Source organism: Thermobia domestica, chromosome 7, assembly GCF_964235325.1.
Source record: "Thermobia domestica chromosome 7, izTheDome1.hap1.1, whole genome shotgun sequence".
Classification (NCBI taxonomy): domain Eukaryota; kingdom Metazoa; phylum Arthropoda; class Insecta; order Zygentoma; family Lepismatidae; genus Thermobia; species Thermobia domestica.
Window position 1 is genome coordinate 79,567,101 of NC_137460.1, and position 26,376 is coordinate 79,593,476.

Genomic DNA, 26,376 nt, shown 5'->3' on the forward strand with positions numbered 1-26,376 from the left:
TCCCGGTGCGAAGAACAGGTTTTGTGCTAGTAATATTCTATTTATTTGAAAAAATGGAAATGAACTTTATCCATAGTTAAAATTACAAGAAATGTTACATCTTTTTTCTTTCTATGCGCACAGTACCTACAATATAGTTGTCCTAAGCTATTTTATAGCATGTGTTTTGAACTTGTTTTCTTCAGTGTTAAATTCCAACAAAAAAAAAAAAAATCAAGAGCTTGCTTACTAAACTTGTTTGTTACATTCCCTTACAACTCCATCCATTTTCATTTTCTAATCAAGTTTCACAACACTTCCGTTGTGGGAGGAAAACAAATGTAAAACGAATTGCAGCATTCAATTACTCATGTTCAGTTCAATCTGGAAAGTTTCTTTCAATTCAGTATAAGGATGATTTTCTCGGATTTTTTCCCAGTAATTCCCACATTTATTCTCAAAGACTAATGTAATAACTGACACTTCATGGGAATTCTGTCGTGAAAGACTGTTCCTGACACACTGGCACACATGGACCTCGAATTTAAAATTATTTCTCAATAGAGACTTTGTTCCAGCTGATACCAATCTTCTCGAAAATTCAATCAAATAATGGACGGTGCTGGACTACGAAAACCCCCAACACTATTGATCAAGTCTTTGGCAGACTTCTTCTATTCCGCTTAGCTTCTCTTCTCGCGCTCTCCGTTCAATTCACATTAGAAAGCCATTATGAACGCGAAAAGAAGCCTCTACACGAAAGATTTGCTGCGCAACACCCAGTTCATGGGAACAATTCCATCAAGAAATACTCTTTCTTATCTATTAGCAGAATTAACAATGTAACGAGCAATTAGTATTTGCAAAACCTCCTTTCATTTAATGCTCAACAAAATTAGTGCGACGAATGACTGACCAGTATCGTATGCAGTATTTCATGAAGGGAAGAGGGTACAAGCTTCCAAAGTTATACTACTTCTAATCTTATTTTTCGTCTCCTAAATTTTATACGTTTCGTCTCGATTCTCAAAAAAGCATTTCTCGTCTCATTTTGTAAATTATGTTCGAAATTTATGCTTTCTCTGTTAATTTCCTGTAAAAGTTATCAGAATCCTTCTGTTCACGAAAGGTCCATGATTCATGTGATATAACAACGTTTAAACTATATTTATTGCTTGAGTATGTTGTGTAATGACTTGCGTATCTTTAAACGTTAATAAATTCTCTTCATTGTGTTCGTACAACACCTTCATCAATTTACAGTTTTTATCCTATGAATCATGTAACGCTTAAATATAGTTTGACAACTAAGACTTGGACTAACTAACATTCCATATAAGACTCCTTAAATTTTTGGTATCGTCTCGAAAACGGGATGAGAAATTCTTCTCGTGGGTAACACAAATCATTTCAGATGTTCCTATACATATCTTAATATGGTAAATGTTTATTTTTGTATAATACCTTGCTCAAGGGTGGGAGTTTAAACCCCGAAATAATCCTTGTGTACGCCATTGACTCTAACAAATTTTTGAAATGAGATTCGAACAGTTTATTACGCTCTGATATATCTGTGGAGGCCAGAAGATTGTGAATTATTTTCTATGTTCACAAGTGGCGACAAACTTATAGCATTGTTGTCAGAGATGAAATTTTAACATGTGCGTAAGTTGTCCTAGGAACAGAAAAGATAATTTGAACCTAATCAAATTTGTGTGAGAACAATTGTATACCCACTTCACGTTGTTTTACGATGAATATGTAAAACTATTTAACATGAAATCAAATATTTAAATTATCCAAATTGTTGCTAATTTAATTGCTATATTTATATGAGAAAAGAACTTTAAAGACTATGTAAAACTATTTAACACGTGATTAAACATTAAACCATCCAGATGGCTTTAAACTTACTTGTCCTATATGGAAAAAGCCTTAAAATATTAAAGAATATATATATTTAATATGGGATCAAACGTTAAACCAACCAGCCAGCTGCCAACTTAATACTCCATACAATGACGTATCAAGATAGTGCACCTTGTATATAATTTTTCCAGTAGATCAGACCAAATTACTTTATATGGCAATTTCTAAAGTTTTCATTCTGCTTTTCAAATCGCAATAATTACTTCAACAATTGTATAGGAAAACAAAATGAGAAATATGTCTACTGACTTTTACTGCTCTTATATTCTGGCAACCCTGTAAAGTAATTCAGAAGATCAGTCGTTTCTTCTCTCAACATACCCTTCACACCGTTGACCTATGTAAACAATAGCAGCAACTCTACACAAGGGAGTACGGTGGCTCCGTAGTAGAGCGCTTACCTCTGATGCGTGGGGTCCGTGGTTCGATACCCGGCCAAGTTGTGATGGACATCGTGTCCGTAAATTTTCTTGGGGTACTTCCGTTTCCTCCCATATTATCATTCCACCATTTCTTCCATCATCATTCACTTTCCTTAATTAACCGTCTCACCTAGTCTAACGGGCATAATCGTGGGACGTTAAACTGAAAGATTGATACAGATCCATCAAGTAGTTCTTGATATTTTTATCTCCCGGACGGACGGACACACGGACAGACAGGCTAATATGAGTTTATCAAAACTCATTTATAAAGAAATTTTGATAACCAAACTCCTTAAAAACATGAATGCATTTTAAAGTATTGTAAAACCATTTAGGGTTAAGAAACTATATCAGAAAAAATATAAAATTTAAATACAATAACCTGAACAGAAAATAGACGCTGCTGCTTCTCCCGTATTTCGCAAGTGAGTGAAATTAATTTTCAGAATTCCATTCAACTTTAGAAATGATAATGGCTGGGTTTCCGCCCTCTACTATGGAATTTAGGACACAGCCTTTGTAATAGTCGCTCTGCTCCGGTACAACCCTCTTGATGCAACAGATCCGGAAAGACAATCGACTCATTCACCAGCTCAAACATTTACTGAAATGGTCTTACTATTCACAAAACTGAGAGCAGAGAAATGCAAACGTAATATATTGATGAAAGGCGAAGTGAGGCGAGGGGAAGAAGACCTTTTGCTGTCGCTGTTGGAAGCAAAAGATAACGACACAACAAAGGAAATATTATACGTAACTCTATGCTTTCGTTGCCCAAAGACATGACATCGAAATTTTAATTTGCAACATATTGCTTTAATGACGAGAGGGATTCCGCAGTAGATTTGCATGCATTGCGACGCTCATATAATTATTAAGAAAGAATATATATAATACCTTCTTAATTTACTTTACAATTTCGGAAGAATTCAATTGCACCTGCTGTGTGTTTACGTACCTTCTTTTCAGGCATTTAAAAAACGAATGGAAATTCTTGAACTATATTTTAAATGTATTTCCCTCTGAAATGTTACTATGAAAACAAGTATGAGAAATCACAGATAAATAGGTTTACACTCATATTACAATAGGAATTCAAAATAGATAATTATAAAATACCAATAAGCAGAGAATAGTCATTTGTCAATTGATTTGAAGACGTGATTTACAAGATGACAACTATTCTACTGGGTGTTTCAAAACAAAACTCGAGAACGTTTGAGAGGTGATTCCTGACAGCAAAATAAGACGAAAAGCTTAGACCAACCTGGTTGCACAAATGCTTCCTTTCGGAGTTATAGGCTGCCGAAAACATGAAAAAATGGAATTTGAAGGTCCATAGCTCCAAAACTATGGGGTCGGGTCAAGACTTTTCTAAGGAACTAATATGTGCTCTATCCAAAAATACATGTTTCAGAATCCTGCAGTACTTCCGCAACAATTTTTATAGAGGTAGTTAGTGAGTAGAGTACTTCAGATTATATGCCCGTAACCAAGTTGCCTGTGCAAAAATTGTTGCGTGAGTATCTTAGGATTCTGAAATACATTTTTTGATAGAGCACATATTAGTTCCTAAGTGAAGTCTTGACCCGACTACGGTAAGTTCCCTAGTTTTGGAGCTATGGACCTCTAAAATTCATTTTTTCATGTTTTCGGCAGCCTCTAACTCCGAAAGGAAGCATTTGTGCACCCAGGATGGTCTATACTTTTCGTCTTATTTTGGTGTCAGGAACCACCTACCAAACATTGTTGGTGTTTTGAAACACCATGTATATTCGATGTCCGGCTTTCTGTTTTCCACGTTAGTAGAAAGACTACGAGCTCGAGGAAACCGCTACTAAAAGCCCAGGATGAAGAGAAGACCAGATGAAACTGCATCGGATATACTGTTGTAGGCTTTCTAGTGTATGTTCGCCGCACCTTAAAAGTTGCTTTGGAAACTCGAAGTCCAAACATTGTTGAATTCTTTTCTTTTTTCTTTTTCTTTTTTTTAATATAGTGCTTAGTTTTAATAAATAGGGTCACTACAAACACGATATGCGTCTGAACTACACAAACACGTGAGTAGACAAAACACTCTAAATGCTATTTAAATATACCATTGCTACCCTTTTTGTCTACAAAAATCTTCTGAGTTCGTGTTTCTAGGGAAGAATTATTGTATTTCTATAAAAGCCATTCGTAAACACGACAATATAATTAATATTTAACCTATCCACTCGGAATCCACCCGTTGCACCTCTGTATAGGCTAGATCCAAGTCCCCTTACTTATCCTCAATTATGTGTATTAAGTTACTTTACAGGCTATTCAAATTAATCATCCTAAGTGTAATGATTTATAAATCTCTATATTCGATTACTGCATGATGACATCGAATGAAGAACGGTATTTTGTTGGAACCTATTCCCTGCTATAGGAAAATAAATAGATAAAGAGTGAAGAGGATAGAGTACCACGACACTATGACAAATTTAGAAGGGAATAATTTGTAATATAATTTTCAATTTATAGTAGGTCACATCAAAAGCATACACGAAGAATTTGGAACAAATTTCTATCTTCTGGATTTCTCTTCCTCGACCATCTTCCCCCCTCCCCCCGAGGAGTATTTACAATAGTTCTCGTTCACAATAATTACTACTATTACTGTCCTCCATAACCTTTTAGTAGCTGCAAAAACATTGTTGTTACAAAGTTGAGAAGTCATATATTGTGTCGCGCGTGATCTTTTTATAAAAAGACACATAATAGTTCAAGATGCATGTGAAAATTAGGAGACGGAATATAATACAGTTGTATCGTTGATTATAGTGGGATTTAGTGTGAATGGAATTTGACCTTCCAAGGCTGTGACCTTTAGAGGAAATCCAGTTGCAGCAAGTAACCTCAGTACCTGAAGGAATGACTCGAATGAATAAGTGGGTGCTGTTGGTTGTTCCGGTTGGTTTTAGCGCAGGTTTGTTGATGCAACACCACATTTTTCTCTCTCCTTTAACCTCGTATAAAAAAATGCGTAATGGATATTCCTGCTGGACAACTTACGACAGATATAGTACAGTTCATTGGGTTACGACTGTGGTCAGTCTTTTTATATCTATGTCTGCTTTTAGTTTATCTCTTTGCATTAAAGGACTAAGAAGCTGACAATGAGAATACGTGGCTTTTCCAACTCTCTCCATCTTTCAGACGAAGAACTACAATACACCAGAACTCCTCAAAATAAAGACCTTGCATTAGGTGCATATAGTTTTGTAGTTCAAACTCAAATTTATTTTATTTTAGTCCATCTTCCCTTTTAGCAGAGAGGCTATACGAGAGTGGATCTACAGCTAAACATTGGTATCCGAACCATATGAGCTCCCGCCGGAAATCGAAGCCGGATCCTCCAGGCCAAAGGTGCGCACGTAAACTCTTAGCCACATGAGAGCTCCTAGTTCAAACTCAAAACACTGGTAGGGAGTATAACAGAAACCCGTTATATCACGGTTGCGATACATGCTTTACAACCGCGTTACGAATTTACCGTGAGGTATTGTAATGATACAAATTTATGTGATAGTTAAAGGAAATTTTCGTAATTTTATTAACATAACTTTGTTTCTGAAGAAAGCATTTACAAAAACAGTTTTCATTTTCATATCCATCCCAACTTCGGCTTTTATCCTTCAGCTGTCCAACATTATTTTAGCCCAAAGTCAGTAAAATACTCAACTCTCCTTCACGTCTTATTCGTAATTGTATTGTATCTTCTGCTATTCCACATTGTCGAAATATACTCGCTTTTGATTTTGATACGTTACTTTAAACTGTCTCAAATAAAATCACAATACATAAAGGAGTGTGTGTCGCCATCAAGGGACGGCAAACAATAGTAAAGGATACAATCTGCTACTGAACAGTGTATTCTGCTACATATGAAGTACATAAATAAATAACCATTTTTTTCAGCGAAATTAGAAACTGTTAATTATTATTAGCAACGAACAACATACTTTTTTTTTTTAGCTCCAGGTGACCCCACGTAGTGTAGTCGCTAATGCTCTCGTCTTTGGTGCGAGCGGTCCCGGGCTCGATTTTCGGTGGAGACACCCGGTCGAAAAAATGTAAAAGCTTTTTCAGGGCAGCCATCCTGAGTAAGGTTTTCGTCATTCACCAGGCAAATGCCGGGATGGGATCTAACATATAGGTTCCAGGAGGCTCCTTCCTTCCCCAATCCGGAAGTGTAATCGCCGAGGGACATCATCCCTCATATACGTGACAGGCTAATATGGTCACAATTCCTAAATTCTAAATCCCTTTTAAGCTCTATAAAAGTTCGTTTTTTTATCTTCCCGAAAATTACACATGTGAATTAACCTTTAACGTCTTCATTTTGTTCTGCTCGATGTGTTCTATCGACTGATATCTCTTATTTTTGGACAATATTTTAGTTAAACTGAAATTAAATAAATTAATAATTAGTGTTGCCACGAGACGAGACGAGACGAGACTTCAGGCTGTCTCGTCTCGTCTCGTCTCGTGAAAAGCATGTCTCGTCTCGTGTCTCGTCTCGAAAAAATGTGCTCGTCCCGTCTCGTGTCTCGTCTCGGGATGTTATGTCCCGTCTCGTCTCGTCTCGTCTCGTTTGTCTCGTTTTGTCTCGTCTTGTCTCGTAAAAAATATAGCATCATACCATGGGAACGAAAGTAAAATGTAGCAGGCTGCACCATGCTAATCAAGATACAACTAAGTTACAAGTATTACCCAGAACACACAAGACAAGAAATGTCACGGTAGCTACACCGTGAAGCCTTCACCTCTGGTGTATGTGATAGTCGGTTCGATGTCGGTTAGTGCAATGTGAGCTTTGTGGTGGACAAACATCGAATGTGTGTGGGGACCGCGGTGGCTCAGTGGTAGATCGTTCACCTCTGGTGCTTGGGTTCTCCGGTTCGATTCCAGCCCCCGCCAAGTGAACTTTGTGGTGGACAAACACCGTGGGCGTGGGTTTTCTCGGGGTTCTCCCGTTTCCTCCCACTTTCTTCATTTCCACCATTTCATTCATTACTCATCATCACTGTCTCCTTTAGCCTAACCGGCATAATCGTGGGACGTAAAACTCAAAAGATTTCATTTCATTTTTCGAATGTGTGTGTTTTATCGAAGTTTTCTAGTATCCTACCACTTTATTCATTCCACTAATTTTCCCATCATCATCCATTCGGCCAAAGTTGCCTAAAGGTCTTAAAAATAAATTCAAATAAGCTCACAAGGCAAGTTAGTGGAAATAGTTAGTTAGTTAGTAGAGACAAATAGTTTACAAGATAATATATCTCTGCTGTTAGTTGTCTGAGGCTTCTCGACCCTGGCTTTTTTTTCTTACATTCTAAAACATTGAAATTTGTTTCACAAGTTTCAATACACGAATATACAGTAAATTGCTCATAGGTACGTCGAAGATGAAGACACTAATGTCAAATAATGTTTACACGACAAGCAAAGTTCGATGTAAAGATGTCACCATCCCCGACGCTATCGTATACTATCAGCCCACTTGCTTTATAGTGTCTGTATATATATATATATATATATATATATATATATATATATATATATATATATATATATATATATATATATAGAGAGAGAGAGAGAGAGAGAGAGAGAGAGAGAGAGAGAGAGATGGAAAGATACAGTATTTAGATAAATAGAGAGATAGATATGTGTGTACACTTTGATTTCATATATTCCAGCCTTTAGGTTTCACAGTGTTAAACCATACCAATCCAAAAACTACTTTTCATTTTACTATGTTTAGATTTGTTGCAATTATTTTTTTTAAAAAAAGTTCGGAACCAAATTACGTATTTTATTGAGTAATGGAAAGTATTTGATTGAAATTTTATTATGTTACTGCACAGTAAACTCTACTTGAAGTGCCATAGTAATGGGAGCTGAACGACACATCGGACGAAAGAATGCTTGGAGCCAGTCTTCACCTCCATGGTTCAAATCTGTTCCCATAACCGCGGTGTGTGTGCTACTATGGTGGTGGTTGCCTCGTTTGTGTAACAAACCCATGGCAGTACACCCAGATTAGCTAGTGGTCTAAAAAAAAGTTGATTTTTGGGTGGCCATATTGGATTAAAGTTTCTTATATTGTAGTGATATATTCGCAATCATACAACGTACATCTTCATACCAAACCGAGAGGTCTGCGGCGATAGACCATCGGCTTGAAGGCCCAGGGTTGAGTCCCGGAAGGGTCATGTGTATGGATTTTAACACCATTTGTTTTTTCGTATTGCGTCAGGGGGCGAAATCGTACGGGATAAAAGGATTTCAGTCTGAAAAAATTGAGATAATATCCTTCCCAGGATACTTTCATGAGAGTAAGGAATTAGTAAAAATATAGGATATACATTTTATAGCAGGTTTAAAAATATGGTTTGGGTATCCTATTTCTTTTCTGTTAATTATGTTCTTCAATGTTCGAATTTTAATCATTCTCATGATATTTTCTGCTTTCAACGGAGTTCCATGAATATTATACCAAATGTTCTTTACACTCTGTAAGAAACCATTTCTGGAGATAATTCAGGTCCTAATGAATATTATTCACTAGGAAAGGGAAGTATTCCCGTCCTCTAAACATGGAAGCAGAGGGCAATTTCACACTCTGTCAGATCAAACATTTCCGCGTAACAAAACGAAGGTACCCCTGTCAAACCTCTTCAACTCAAGTGTTACTGTTAGTATCATAAATTTGCTGAAAGCAAACAATTTGAAGGGTTCGTCGATAATATATTTGCTTTCTTTGTCCTTCGCCCGTCTTCCAAACGAAGAGGTGAATTTTACAACATGACTGCTGTATAATAAGCAAGCGATTGGTAAAATGGTAAAAGTGTGTTTTTATGTGTATGAGTGTGTGTGTGTGTGTGTGTGAGAGAGAGAGAGAGAGAGAGAGAACAATTTTAGTTGCAAGATGACATATACTTCAATTGCCGTTTTCGGTTCATATAGCAAAAAGAATACCGCCACTAGAGAATAAAGACAAGTGTAGTTTGTTCTGTTCTCTTCCACCATCTCAGCCAGAACTTTCAACTACAGCCTGTAATGAGTGTAGACCTTACCCAATTTTCAAATTGAATAGATGGTGGTGGTAGTTCGGTTTCTTGACCTTGTAAAAATCTTCCCTGTCTTTGATTTTGTTTGTCATCATTCCAGCCAGAAATGAAAAAAATGAGAATTCCTTAGTTTACAGCAAGGGGAATTGGGGACAAGACATTGAGGATGATATTCCTGGAAGCTCATGTGTCACGATTGTTTCATTCAATAGACAGAAGACACCTTTCTATGAAGGCTTTTCAACATGTTTTCTCACAAAGGGGATTTTCCTTTTGCAATCTATATGACCACTGGCAATTTCAATCTTGGCCATTCTCGCCAGCATTTTCATTTTCGAGACACGAGACGAGACGAGACATTTCATTAGACGTCCTGTCTCGTCTCGTGTCTCGTCTCGTTTTCGAGACGGGACAAGTATCTGTCTCGTCTCGTGTCTCGTCTAAAAGGCTTCTGTCCCGTCTCGTGTCTCGTCTCGTTTACGAGACGAGACGAGACGAGACACGAGAAATGTCTCGTCTCGTGGCAACACTATTAATAATAATGTTAGGCTATATCTCATTAAAAATACTAGTACACCTATGACCATCATTCACAAATAGTCCTCGAGATTCTCTTAGATTGAACGTTAGTCCAAACCAGGCCCGTATCCACGGGGGGGGCAAGAGGGGGCCGCCCCCCCTAAATTTTGGCTGCCCCCATAAAATTTCACGGTAGGCTTGCAAATGAACTATAATATGGTGATGAAGTATAACATGATTGGGTCGGGCCCCCCCTAACTTCTACCGCCCCCCCCTAAATTTTTGGCTACGGGCCTGGTCCAAACAATAGAAAAAATCTAAATTGAAGAGAACTGCAAACCACATGCTATAGCTGCGAACTCTTAATAAGTAATTTAATAAGCTACAGATTATACAAAATTCTAATAGCTTATACAAATGTATTATTATAAAACATTGATAGCCTTCAATTATTTATGGTGAACAAATGCCGTGTGCGTTGGTTTCCTCGGGGTTCTCCCGTTTCCTCCCACTATCTTCATTTCATCATTTCATTTATTTCTCATCATCACCGCCTTCTTTAGCCTAGCCGGCATAATCGTGGGACGTAAAACTCAAACATTTCATTTCATTTCCTCCGATTATTTAAAAACCAACACGTATCATCTTCTATTAACATAGAATTATGGAAATTTTAATAGAATTCAAAGAATATAAGTAAAGTGCTAAACTGGTATATGCTTTTTCTTTTATTTTCTTCCTTTTAAAAAAATGCTTTTGAAGGGAACATTAAGGTGGACCGAAGAACATTCTGACAGGTAAAGGTTGTCCCCACTTGGAAAAAAAAGTTTAAGAAACAGTGCTTTAGCCTAAAAACATAATCGTGGGGCTTTCAGGACAACATTTGAATACTGGCGAAAGCAAACAAGCAACAAACCAGTTTGGAAGTATACAAATTGATCGTAGTTAACAAAAAATGGATGAACTGACAGAACGAGAAATTTATTTTTTATGTTTTTATTTTATTTTATTTACAAATTTTAGAAGCTGATGTTCTAGTTAATATAAATCCATATACGACTCTATAATGCTATGGAACGTCTCATTGGTAGTGTATGTGGGAAAGGTCGACGACCTTGGATATCTTCTCCTGGCTTTGTCCAATGGAAAAGCCTCCAAAGCAGATATGATTCTCCATTTGGCTAAAAGACTAACATTCTCTTTTCTCGTGTGAAAGGGTTGCGTTCGATCTCCGGTTGTACGGATTCCAAATTCAACTGTAATCTGCTTTACATATTCCCGTTCTTTTAAATTTAAATAAATTCACTTAAATTGTGGGGTGCGATGGGCTAATTCAGTTTTATCTACGTTCCATCAAGCGAATGTTCGAATGGTATTTTATATACATTGTGCATTAGGTCCTGAGCGACTTCTTTCTAAAGTTCATTTCGAACGTTTCTAGTGTAAAATATCATTTCAGCTGCATCTGAAAATTTAAATATTAAATACAATTAAACTTTTTTTTATTGGAGTTTTAGTTCAATCATTGTGCTCTATAGGCTAAAAGACACAAAGAAAAGGCGAGGGTGAAAAGTGATGTTGAAATATTAAATTAAATTATGACTCCAAAATAAACCTACCCTGGGTAGATCCCAAACCAGTGAGAGCACCCTTCGCTTATTAGTGTAATCCGAACACCACTCGTATATGCCAGTTAGTGCTATAAACTAAACAAACAAAATCCCTGTAGTTTAATACACTGATTTAATGTACGTTGTTTAACAGACGATGTTCTAAAAGTTTCGTAAACACTGTTTCAACCTACTTTAAAAGTCTGATAATACAAATCGGTTCACGACCTACTCCATTCACGATGATTAATAGTAATTTTCATTTCGATTTTTTCCCTTGGAAATAATGACGGAATTATGAGAGTAACATCCTGAATCATTCTCATACACTGCCTTAATCTATTATTTCACCAGTCTTTCACCTCCAGGGAAAAAAAAATGTTCCAAATGAGCATCAAAATTACGACTTTGATCGTAACAAGAACAGCATAACTAACTTCCACTTTCAAAACACACCTTGATTGACTGGGAAATCTCTGCAGGTCATGTCAAGATCACGAATAACAACAGGATTTTATGTTGACTAAATATATATAATAGCGTAAAGATATTTGACTCACTCTTCATTTTTTTAAAAGTAATAATACACAAAGAATGAAAAATAGTGTTCGTTTCGAACAGCAGCTTGGGAAACGACGATTCAGTGATAGAGTGCTAACTAGTAATGTGAACAGTCGTTGATCCGATTCTAGGCCTTGATGGTTCTTCCGACGTTTCATTTCATTGAAATCATTCATTAATCATTGTGTAATTCTCATACACAATGTACAGTAATTCTCATTCTCAAACCTTGACGCGAGAGTAAGAGGACACAGTGGTTCAGTGGTAAACTCATACCTTTGGTGCGAGGAGCCCTTAGTCTGATCTCTGGCCACGTGAGTTTCATAGTCCTTTACTTCCATTAATCATCCACTTCCCTTAGCCCATATTGCATAAGCGCGGGACGTAAAAAAAAAAAAAAAAAAAAACTAGCACTCTTCTTGGTCCTATATTTTAGAGAAACAGGGTAGTGCATTTTTTTTCCTCTAACAAGTTATGAACATTTCTCGATATACGTTTCTGCAGAAGTGAAAATCACGTGTATTTTATTTTTCGAACAAAAATTCAATCTTGTAACGTAGGTCAGACCCCTTTAGTTCAAAACCATATATTCTATCAGCGTTTCTCAAACTTTTATCATTTTGAGATTACTTTTATTAGAATGTTCTACGGACCGCCCTATTCTTGTCTCCCTCGAACGCAAATTTATCACTTTTTTAAACACATACGAGTATATTTAAATATAGTCTTGAAACAGTATTAATTAATTCCCTTGATTTTATATTGGTATTCGTTGAAAAAAAAATACATTCTAATTTATTTTCTTTTTGCATAATTTAAAAGCTATTAAGAGAATATTTTACAACAAATACAATTTTTATCATCTTTACCTTACCACATCGTATAACTTATTATTTGTATAATCTGTATTTGTTGGGTATCCTCCACTATATATGTGTAATACTCAATACACTTCACGTGATTTTCATTTTTTCTGTCCTTTTTGGGCTAATGTTCAAAGGACACACTTCGAGGACCAGAGTTTGCGAACCTGCTGCATATGATTAACGGCAGTTTTTTTAAAAAAAAAAAAAAAAAAAAAAGAAGAAGTTATAGGCGCTTCTCGATTTCTTGCCTTTTTATTGGCGAAAATAGTCTTCTAGAAATTTCGCTTGAATTTCTGAAAGTTAGTCTCTATATATTAGATAATTTCTCCTCACTGAAAAAGAGAACTGGTTTCATACCTCAAAGACTTACATCTACCTTGAAAAACGAAAACCGAACCTTTCGGCTTGAGCAGCTAACAGGTAATAATATCTTTAATGACTCATAATCGCTACAATAAAATAATGCGTGTAACAAATTAAGAAAAATCATATTTGCTACAAGTGACAATACTTCATTGATTTTACATATACATTTTTTCTCTGGAACTTCATTGATTTTACATATACATATTTTCTCTGGATGGATAGCTTAAAAAATTCGTTACAATAATCATTCTGTAGATTAAAAAAAAGCAATGTGATCTACATTTTAGAATGAGAATATCCATAGAAACAATATCAGAACTAATTACAATTCTTGGTGAATACATAAAAGTACCACAATATTGGAATAAGATTTTACTTATATGCTGAAGCGTAAGATACAGGTCTTTTCATCAAAAAAAGTGGAGAAGCAATATTTTTGCCGTCTACATCTACGAACAGCTACAAACAAGGCAACAAGTAAAAAGGTGAGAGTTTTTATTATTATTATTATGAAGGGTAAAAGTAGAAGTAAAAAACACTTAGTTTGAATGAAATCTCAACCTACACATCCCATTTCTTGCGCATGGTGTTATGTCAGAACAGAGGTCCAAAAGGCGAACAAGTTTCCCCAACTACTGTGACAGATAATAAATCACGGTTTCTCCTTCCATGTACTACGAGGGCTACACTGAAAGTTTTGAGAATTTAGTATAGGAAAACTTGCAATACACTAAAAATTGTATATTTATAAAGGATGAAATGTGTTCAATAAGCAGCTTCCCAACTAACAATGCTTGCTTTTTGTTTTACAGGAGCAATATTTGAAGTGAGGAAGTTGGTGGAAAAATATTTCTGATACTTCATCTACTACCTCCAACGGATTTTCTAATTATACTACGTTCATAGCGACCATATTGAAGTCTATAATGTTAGACACAGGTTTAAAACTTTCACTAGGAAGGGGTAATGCAACATATCGTTATGTGGGGGGAGGTACCTATTCACGACAAATCTGTACCTGAGAGCATGAAGTGCGTAAGTCCAATTTTGGCGAAAATGAGTTAAAACCAGTTTTGTGTATCTTTCGGAATCCTGCAACGGATCATTGGTTGTATTTTGTTCTATACGGATAGATGATGTAATTAACCACATACTGTATAATGTAGTATGTCCAATATGGTGTCTTCCCACTTGCGACAGTCCTATTAGCGACAGGAACTGTTAACTGTCCTATGAGCGACAGATTCGATCTGTTAACTGCTCTATGAGTCACCGATTCGTTCATACTAAGATAATGGGAGAAGATAAGGTTCTCTTTTCTTTAACTTGTTTCATGCTAATGTAATTTAGAACCTAACAAAGTGTACTATGAAAAATTTCGCTCTACCTGAATTTAATATGTGAGAATGCTCTCATTACATTAACAATATTTTATACGTTTTTCCTAATATTATATTTTTGAATTAATTTCTATGAATACATTCATTGTATCAAGGGGAAAACTAACTAAATACATTTAGAGTAGCTCCGCCTTTGTCTATGATTCTAATATAATTAAAAATTTCTTGTTAAAATGATACGGAGCATAAGTTTAGATTGAATATGTTTATGGCATAAGAAAGAAATCAGAAAGAGGTAGGGGCGCCCGAAGAAAATTTTCTAGGGAGGGGCATCTCCATGATTGTTATATTACGTCTGGTATATATGGTATTTAATATATGTGGTTTGCTATATTACGTATACGTTTTTGAGACAGTGGGGCGACTCCTACCTTCCCATCGGGCGCCCATGGAGAAAAGGTATTCACCACTTGAGGATATCAAAGAAATCTAAAACACGGTGTATTCGAAGAAATTATTACACAAGTTACAAATCTCTTGCGGGACTTAACAGTTCGTCTAGTTATAAGGGATTATTTCAGATTGCTACACGACAAGCTATTATGTATAAGTTAAAACAAGGGAGGAAGGTAGTTTAAAGAGTTTGTTTACCTTTTGGATTGTTTAGAGTGAACTGCATTGTAATTGGTGGGATTGGTTGAGAATAGCCAATCAGATGTTAGGGATCTCAAAAGCTGTCTTTTATCATTGACATTTTTTTTTCATTTTATTCATAGAGTCTTAGGAAGTCTAAAAAGTAGATAGTTGGCAAAACTGTTACACGTTTAAGTTTTTCAAAATAAAATATATTACTGTGTTTAGTGAATAATTACATTTGAATCAAATTAAGTACAGAAAACAGAGCTTTTGAAGAAAGAGGATATTACAACTGGATTTCCAATAATTACATAGGAATATGCTTTTCATGGAAATATCCCTGTTGCCTCGTTAAGTTATTTGATATGTTTTATGTCAAATCTAACTCAAAATTAAAATAAGTTTTATTTGCATTCACAGTAGAGGAAAAATATATTTGACGAACAGTATCACTGGCACGTACATATTTCATACCAAGGTTGTTCGGGCGCTAATAACGCCAGAAGCAAACATATTTTACGAGATGGAATCATATCACCTTCCATCATCTCATTGTAAATGAATCGGTCGCTCATAGGACAGATAACAGTTCCTGTCGCTAATAGGACTGTCGCTTCTGGGACTAATTCGTCCAATATACAGTATATTTAGTGCTTAACTACGTACTTTTGCTGTTTTCTGGAGAACAAGGATTTGTGACTTACGCACTTCATGCTCTCAGGTACAGAAATATACATGTGACAATATTTCAATCTTATTTCTAATAATTAAATAGTTATTGCATTCATAATATGTGATTATTAATTTATAATTGCCTTTAAAAACTTACAAGGTACATTTCGACTGTAATTTGCAGCTACTTCGTATCTCAAAACCAAACTTTACAGAAGAAGAAAAGTTTGAAAAAGTTGGAATTAGTTGAAAGTCAGCCACTTTTCTGATGGAGAAGTCAATTACGATAAGAAACTGATTTCTCCATCAGAAAAGTCGCTAACTTTTAACTAATCTCAAACTTTTTTTTTTTTTTTTTTTTTTTTAAAGATACGAGGTAACTGCAAAGTACCGACGATTTGCCTCATACTGTATACCGTAAATACATTTCAAAATTTGAGGTCGTTTGGGGCATCATTTAATATTATTCAATTGAGTTAATTTTTCTCAAAGAATAATAATCATCCTTAAGAAAATTCGCATAAAACTACATTAGCAGCTCATATTAATTAAAGAGTTTCAAACGAAACAATTTTTCTTTGGTGGTTAAGTGCTCTACAGTGTAATTACTCTCATACACGATGTCAATAGTTAGTAGTGCTTAAGGGGGAGTGGGAAGAAGGATCATGAAAATTCTGGCATTTTCACGAATATCTAGAGTTTTATCCGCAATCCGTATAGAAAGTAACAATACATATGCAAAACTTATATTGATGCAGATATCCGCATCCGCCCAGATTGTCCTACGTAGCAGCTTTGTTGCTGGAAAAGAAACTACTCCCAATAAACGAACACGAAACGAAATATACATTTTATAAAGAATTTGGGCAAGAGGGCTCATTTCTTCGTTTGTTTGCTCGTTGATTTGTATGCAGATATTTATCTGTTTAACTATACCTATAGACTAATGAAGGGTCTTCACTACAGCGAATTAATCTACCGCTAATTTTTAGAGTTTTTCTGTAATATCTTTACAGCAAATAAAAATATTCGAAAATACGATTTTCGATGTGAATTAGAAAATACGATTTTGCATGTGATACCTTTCCGCAAAAAATGCTAGATCTATCTACAGTTGCAAATCGAAAGCAGATAGATGAGTTGTGATAACGGTATCACACGCAAAATCGTACTGTCTAGTTCACTACGTTTCTGCTTTTCGAATATTTTTATTTGTTTTGAAGATATTACAGAAAAACTCTAAAATTAGCGGTAGTTTAATTTCACTGTAGTGAAGACCCTTAAGTAACCAAAACTGAAGCCGTGGAACACAAAACACAATGTCACGATTACTCAAAGAGCCCAAATTTCAAGTTTCCTCGTCTCTTATTATATAAGAATATGATGATCACAATTACACAAATATTATTAGTAGACTGGAAAGCAATATGCTAATTATTTATTTTTACATTTATGTTAAACAAGAAGAGTGAGAGTCAAGTTCTCGATTATCATTACCAAGTAAACTTAACGGTATTGCATACTTTAAAAAAAAGAAAATGAAAGCAAAAAACTGTTTTCTTCCTTTTCACGACACCTAGCCTTTCCCTATCACAAAATTGTTTTACAGAAAGGAACTTGGTGTGTAACGGAAGTTGTTTATTTCCGTCCAGACATGGTACGATTAAACGCTAATTTGAAAACTATACAGAAAACTAAACGCAAATAGGAGACACTGAAAAAAAAAAAGAAAACTAAAAAATTAAAAATACTAAAGATACCTACAATTAGCTAGATATGTATATTGTAATGTCTGCAGGTAAATATATAATTGATTTATTCTTCCATTCGTCAAAACAAAAGGAATATAAAATGTTGCTTTAATCTGAAAGTGCGTCTCTAAAACTTGAAATATTTCACAATGACAAATTACCCTATAGTTTGACCTAACCTTACACTCATGCATTTTTATTATTGAAGACGACATAAAACTTCAAAACATACAAAATACGAACACAAAAGGAATCGTTTAAATCACCTCAACCACACAAACACGTGTAAATGGGAGCTCGAATGGCTGTATGGATTCAAACAGACGGTTAGCTATGTTGAAAGTATCAATTAAATATTCGTTGATTGGTTAATGGGAGCTTAGCGTTTCTTTCAGCACTGAGACTATACGAAACGTGAACTAACAGCTTGATGTGGGATTCAAACCACGTGAGCTTCTACCGGAAATCGAACTCTGGTCTCCTGCGTCAAAGACGAGTATGCTAACTATACGGAGTTCTTGTCTTTTCTTGTATATGTAACACTGGATATAGGGGTCTATTTTCTTATATTAGAGCACGGTGGTTCAGTGGTAAAGTGATTAACTATTGCGCGAAGATTCTCCGGTTCAATCCCATAACTTGTGAGCTTAATGTGTTTACTCGTTTTGTCATAGTTTTCCCGTTTCCTCCCTCTTCTTCTTACAAAAATTCTTTCTCTATCAGTCATTTACAACTATGTTCTTTGGTTTACAAGGCAAAGCCACAGAACGTTGAATATTTTATTTATTAACTTCCAGTATAAACTTATGGGAGCATGTAGTTTCAATCCAGGTGCAATATATTATATTATACTAGCTGAACCTGCGCTCTCCACACAGCGCATCATTCACATATTAGCATGAATATCCTTGTTATTCCTCACATCTGTACATGTCCCTTTACAGACACAAGTGAAAGATGTCTTAATAAAAATTGGTAAAATACCATAAAGGGGAGATTTTGTCGATTACTTTTTCAATATCTCGCACCGTTTGCAAGATTTGAGCCTAGTTTCGGTTGGAGTTTTTAATTCATGTATGATCAGTGTTTTCTTTCTTCTTGCATGCAGTAATAAGCAAATACATTAGACAGACAATTAATTATAATGTCAGTGATATATCGTGTTCATTGGGCAAAACACTCCAAACAATAAAGGTTCAACTTACTGTTCGAGTGGAGAAATAGTTATCCTTCGGTTTTCATTGTCATTTGGCCATGAAACAAACACCTGATAGGTATGCAACCCATGTATACAACTATGTGGTGTTGGAATGTATAACGTGTAGGATATGATGCTTTAGTTTTTTCTTTTTTAATTTCAACACTTCCAGTGTACCCGTAAAAATGTAATAAAGAAATAATTGGTATGTTTTTTTTTAAAAAAATATTCAATTAGAACTGGACAATCTACACAAAATTTGCTATCGATCAGTGAAAACATCATCTTTCTAGAGCCTGTAGTTTCCGAGATCTCATTGTCGAAAGGATTGACCATAAACATATTAACATAGTTTAAAAGAACTCGGAAGATGGAAGCACAACTCACATGCATTGATTTTAGAGAAGGCTTATTAAAATACAAAGGCTTTGAACAATAATTTTATATCATGAACTTTATAAACTAAAATATATAAAATATATAAATTAGGTTATGAAAAAGATATAGTTAACTAATTTAGACTATTTAAAGTACAAATACTTAAAATGTTTGTCTCTGTTAAACATGAAATCACACATAACCGTAAATGAAAGATTTGTAAGCCAAAGTCATAGGTTGGAGCTCAGGCATTTTTAATTGGTATTGTAGCATTTTAATAGATAGATAACTTTTATTTCTCAGTAACTACTGGCCAGATTTGAATCAAATTTGCTGGGTAAATAACCCCTGATCAAATAAATTTTTAAAAAGCTATATTTGATGGGCGCGCTCGCCTTGAATCCAGCGGCGTCCCGCTTGAGGGGGGCAAGACCACCACCGACATAAGACTTCCACATTTTGTACTAGTATATTAGTTAGACCACCAATTAAAGTATGTGTATTTCTCAGACTCTTGGGTGGGGCAATTGCCCCCTCCTGCCCCCCTAAATGACGCCCTGCTTGAATCACCTTGTTACTTTATTTCTTGGTAACTACTGGCCGAATCTCAAAAAATTTGGTAGGCAAATAGCCAATAGCCAAGGGAATAAAAATTGCTATTGGTCGGGCTCGGCTAGGGACAAGCTCCGTTCGGTTCAGTTCGACTCGCCTTGCATGTTATTTCTCGGTAACTACTGGCTGGATTAAAACGAAATTAGGTGGGCAAATAGCCCATCTCGTTTAAGGAATAAAGATCCCTATGTTTGGTGGCCAGTCTCAGCTTGATCATAGAGGCAGTTTCACAGCTTTGCACGTCGGGAGCTTTTGAATTCAGTTCAGCCCGCCTTGTTCTAGTCTTGACATTTAACTAATTCCGTTTTCTAATCCAAAGCACTTTCCCTTATAGTTTTATATAGAATATAATAGTACTATGCAATTTACAACAATGGTGCTAACTAGGTCAGAAATGACATAGCTTACATAATAGGTATTTGCATAAAGAATTTTTCATCTTATTTACATATACGGTAATTATTATTGTTACGTTTAATAGTGAAAAATAACTTACAACTCTATCTTATATATCAATTTACTTGATTCACATTTAAAGACTTAATTTTTGTTATAATCATATCTTGAAGGGGTTTATTAAAAAAAAAAAAAAAAAAAAAGACTGAGCAGAACTATTCAAGAATATGATGCCGGCATTTTGGTGTGTCACTGAAAGAAGTTTATCCAGAAAATCGAGCTTAGCAGAACTTGAAACTACTCAACCTGTCCATTTTCAGAATCATAGCGCTGTTTCCTACCACACCACGCAAGAGGTCAGTGGCCTATTCTGCTAGACCTCTGGTAAGCAGAGCTAACGTTGCAGTATGTCTATGAAGCAATACTTGCCAGTGTTTCCCAAGGTCTCTTCATTTTCGTTACAACACGTAAAGACATGGTTCAACCACTTTCAAAATTATTATTCCACGTTATATGTCATGTCATAAATCTATCTTGTTCACTTCCTAATTAATTGATCAACAAGAAATTACACTAGCTTTTACAATATATTGTACTAAAACAAGTCTTAACGGGAAACGGGGTGGTATTAGAGGAGCTCAACCTTCGAACGCGATTCTGCAATTATAAAGCTGAATTGGTTTCCCCATTTATACAAAATTTCTTGTTAATATAATCACTAGTTATAGTTTATTTACTTCTTTCAAAGACAATATAAAACTCAAATTGGACCTCAAATTTCTAAATTACTGTTACCAGAAACAAAAACGTTTACCGTATTTATTGCACTTTAGTTTCTCGTGTCGCAAATGTATTTATCGGCTAATAATAATCACGAAATTTGAATATATACGATTCATTTAAAAAAAAAAAAGCTGAGATGACAATGAAAAAGAGGTATACAAGAAATATTTATTGGTCCACCACGAACTAAACATGTCAAAATCAGACAAACACTACTAACGTATGATGAAACTCTCAATTTTAAATTTGCACTTAAAATAAATTTGAGATCACCTACAAACGATATATATATATATAAACATGAAATAACATCTTTAAGTTTTACGTACGTCCAACGATTATGCCGGCTAGGCTAAAGGAGACGGTGACAATGAGACACGACCCACGCACATTGTGTTTGTCCGCGACAAAGTTCACTTGGCGCGAGCTGGGATCGAACCAACGACCCCACGCACCAGAGGTGAACGCTCTACCACTGAGCCACCGCAAACAAAATATCATTCGGTAAGGTTCACCATAATGCAAATTCGTAAATGAATCTTCTTCACCTAGTTATTATTATTATTATTATTATTATTATTATTATTATTATTATTTTACTATAGTTCTTGGACCTAACTGGAGCCATTTTTGAGCATACTAAATATGAGCAGTATACAAATACAAATCAAATAAGTTTGGGAGGGTTCATTTCTGCTTATTATAATTTACTGAAGCTTATTCTACCTCTAAGACATACGATGGCTTAGTAGTACAGGGATCACCTCTGGTGCGAAGGGTTACTGGATCGATCCCAGATCATGAAAGTCTGAGGTAGGCAACACTGTTCGTGGTGTTTTCTAGGGTTCTTCCATTTTCCCCTACCGTTTCACCAATTCTTTCATAATCACTCACTGTCGTTGGTCATCAGTCTCCTTGAATCTATACAGCATAATCGTTGAACGGAAGACTCAAAGACTTAATTTCGATTTTCATCTACCACTCTCTTTTATCTTCCTCTAATTCTTCTGGGGCCACCAGAAAATGTGATTCCTGTCTCCCTACTACAGGTACCTGGCATACAAGAGAAACTGCAAACGCAACTCTGATGCGTACATGATGTACGTTAAGAAATTTTTATGACATTACCCAAAGCATAGGCCTACATGAATTTTTCATTTTTTCATTGAGAAGGGTCGGTTTTAAAATCCGCTATTCCACATCTCATGTAAATTCTTCTTACAGTTGCTCTCCCTCTTGGTTAGTGGCTAGCGCGAGGCCTTTTGGTTTACGGAATCTCAGGTTGGATTTCCAGTGGGAGAGAACTAAATTTTCAACGTTTTACGGTGGTTTGGATGCCACCTTAAACTGTAGGTCTATATTTCATATAGCCTTGATCCTGAAGAAGTATGCTAAACTACAACCAAACTTCTTGAAAAATGAAATGGAATGAAAACTTCCAGTTTTACGTTCCACACATATACCCGAGCTCCGCTCATGGCTAAGCCATTAGCATACGCGCCTTTGGCGTGGGAGACCCGGGTTCGATTCACGGTGGGAGCTCGTGTGGCTCGGATTCCACCTTACGCTATAGGTGTACGTCCCATATAGTCTCGTTGATGAAAGGGACACTAAATTCAAACTGAATCAAATCAAAGCCCTGGTATATGCCGGGTAAGCTAAAGGAGACGGTGACGATAAGAATGAATGAAATTGTGCAGACAAGAATGAATGAAATGGTGGGAATAAGGAAGTGAGAGGAAACGCGAGAACCCCGAAAAAACCACGCAGACTGCTTCTTACAGTAGTTCTAGTCTTATTTGAAGTCGATGGAGAGTGGAACTAGACTTAATTTATCTACGTAGTAACGTTAAGTCTAGGTATAGTATATAATTTAGCTGTATTCTTTCTTTGGGATTTTAAAAAGAATATAGCATCTGTAAATGGCAGAATCTAATATATAGGCCCTCGAAGGCTTAGTTTGAAAATTTCTTTTCGCCTTCTATTGTTCGTAAATAAATTCACAAGTTTCTTAGGGATCTATCAGTCCAATATTAATACTATAATATGTTTAAATACCTGCTATGTCGCTCACCTCTTTAATCAAGTTCCAATGAAAAATAATAATTACGGGTAAAACAGTATAACACTGAATCATTCGGCAAAAATCACCACTAAATCGCGACAGTATAGATTACCACTATAATTAATTTTCACCTTCAGACCAGCATCCTTGAAAAAATTATAATTTCCACTATCACACATGGCACTCAACCACAACTAAACATAGCGACCAACACGCGGATGCGGCCACTGCTTCGAGATAATAAACACAAGACAACACACTTAAGACCCGAGCCGGCTACGTCACACGCGACGTCAGAAGGCTGGATCCTGCGCTTCACTGAATTTGTTCCAGGCTGGAGGTTCGCAAAGCTGTACAAAAAGATTGCGATAGTCTGTCAATTACTGTCCATCGCAGACGAAGACACATTATAGTACCCATTAATAAAAGGAAAGTGACGACAATATGATGCACGTACTTCGTTAAAAAAAAAAACACGATCGCCATACAGAAAACTAGAAATTCAAAGTTAGCTTTCTCATACAAACATATTTACTGTTTCATTCATTTTTTATATAAAAAAATACACCGACAATATCTGCTGTGGCGTAACGAAGCGTTTAATCTCTGGCGCAGGAAAAAAACCGCTGTGCTACGCTACAGACTGTTTCTTCAGTCACTGCCATCTGGACAAGAGGGAAAACTAAGAAGTATTTCTGTTCAGAAGATTCCATGTATCGATAAATTCACACCACGATCATGAAGTATATATATATATTTTTTTTAGTACTTAATATGTTGATAAACCATCTGAAGAAAGTTTTCTATCACTTTCGATCAATTTTCTTCACTTTTGATCGCAAACACATTTTCTCTTAAATCGGGTTAAGCACGAATGAAACAAACCATACCATACAAAGCATATTTTCAAGATAACAGTGACAACTTGTGAACTCTTTGGTGTGAACCAGTACATCCTACCACCATCATTTTGTAGTTATACACTGCAGTTCACAATTGGAAATTGACTCCGTCTCCAACTGTTTTAATTTACTTTTTTTTTTTAATTTTAGCCCTAAAATGGTCCAATATCAGATCAAAGTAACCCACGAGAAAAATCAGCTCAACTGAACAATATTAAATGGTGTCCCAAGCGACCTAAAATTTTGAATCCATCTACAGTATATAACATGAGGCAAAGTAATTAGTACTAAGCGATTAGAGGGAGCAACGCCATACCTCGAACTAGACAAAATACGTTTGAGGTTGCTCGTTGACAATAAAAATTTACATTTTTATTTTGCTAGAAGAAATTATTTATTGGTAACAAAATACACAACGTGAAGATTGTATCTGCGGTTGTTTGTCTTTTGCTATCAGTGACACACATAATCCTTTAGGCGCATAGTACTTGTGAATAATTTTATAAACGTGTTATGCTGCGAATAAATTCAAATATCCATATAATACGTGTAACAAGCCAAGAAACAGCTCATGAACAAGATGGCTGAAGAATGTTCCCTTCCAATAAACATTACGCAAAAATGAATCATTATAACACACACAAATATTTATTGCGTCTCCACGCAAACTATATAACGCTAAGTAATGTACACAATTAGGGCTATAATTACTGTAATTAAGTGTCGTGATGATTACCAAAATACCACCGTCGTTTCAAATTAACGAATGCAATATAACAAGTCACACTTAAATAAATTTTATTTGCTACTGGACATACAAATATCAACGCTTATCACACAACAAGACAAACTGTTTCCCACTGACGCAAAGTGATTCCTTCATGCTTCAGCAAATTACTATAATAAACTATGAACATATACACAACTAGCTGAAATGCTCGTTCTTCCTACATGGAAAACAGGATATGGAAAATGTTTGTACTCCTTTCCCACATTGGATACGCATTTGAAAGAAATTGTAATAATAAAAGCCCTAAGATAATACATTTTTTGAATGAATTTTATACCTCCACTATTCCCTTAGATTGTGCCTTTTAATCAAATTTGCATGATAACAACCCAGCTGGAGGTAGGTACTAAACATGTTGAAAACAAACTTTTAAACAGTCCAGCCAATTTGTTGTGACACGGACATAAACGAAGATAAAGTAGGAAACTCCAGAACACCTGTAAGCTTATCATCATATTCGACTAAACCTGGAATTATTATATATTATCGGGATTATCAATCAAGTTAATAACCACGAAAACTACAGATTAGACAATAAACTCGGACATACATTTTACACTCCTTCTCACCCCCATGCCGGCTGGGGCTGTATTTGGATTTAAACAGTATCTGGATGTCAGTAATCATCCTAGCGACCCCGAAAACTATGTATTCGACACTAATATCAGACATATTCGAATAATTTTACATATGCCTAACTACATCCATCTCAAAAGGTGTTACAGGTCTTACCCCCAGATTTTTTTTTTTTTTTTTAAGATTATAAGTCATGTGGTACCAAGTTTGACTGAAATTGCTCCAGGCGTTCCTGTTATGCTAGAACACACACACACATATATATATGATTCAGTAAAATTTACGAAAAATATTCCCCAAATTGTACTATTAAAGCTGTAATTTTGATACATTTTACGCTAGCAATCAGCTCCAATAGGGTAAAAATAAATAAATTAATTAAAAATGAACTTTTCCATTTCATGTTCTCAATGTTTTTGTCACAATCCTCTTGTCTAGACCCATGTATTTTCTCGCTGAGTAAAAACATAAATACAAATTATTTTTAATTAGTTTATAATAATTTCATTTAAGGTAAAAAGATCAGCGTACATACTAGCAGAAGTTGCAATATCAAAGGTACGATGTCGCTTCCTATTTCCGTGCGTTACTTCAATATTTTGAAAATACAGATACGAAAATACCATCTCCACCGTTTTCCTATTTATTGATTTAATTCAGTTATTATCCAGTTTCAAACATAATAAACAATTACTGCTCAACTTAAGTTAAAAAATAATTTCTATACAAAACTTCGACATTGATCTTAAACACGAAGGCTATACGATAACGCATAAATTATATTTTAATAGTTATGTATGTTGCATTTCGTTTATGAAATTAAAAGCACAGCATTCTCAAGGCACACTATCAATAAAACAACAATGCGTGATACTTTTTATAGGAGTATCAAATAAGTTTTCGGAACACTTCG

The 26,376-nt window shown here is 35.4% G+C and overlaps 1 protein-coding gene across 3 annotated transcripts in view; it reads right to left on the bottom strand.

Annotated features, from left to right (window-relative positions):
* LOC145690219 (WD repeat-containing protein 47) overlaps positions 1 to 26,376 on the bottom strand; it is a 584,313-nt gene that overhangs the window by 483,756 nt on the left and 74,181 nt on the right. The window contains exon 1 of one of the 3 annotated variants that reach the window (XM_081764895.1): positions 23,205 to 23,394. The exons of the other annotated variants lie outside the window; for them this stretch is intronic. The gene's annotated coding sequence lies outside the window, so the exon portion shown is untranslated. Of the gene's footprint in view, positions 1 to 23,204; positions 23,395 to 26,376 lie in introns of those variants that run through there. 3 annotated transcript variants of the gene reach the window in all.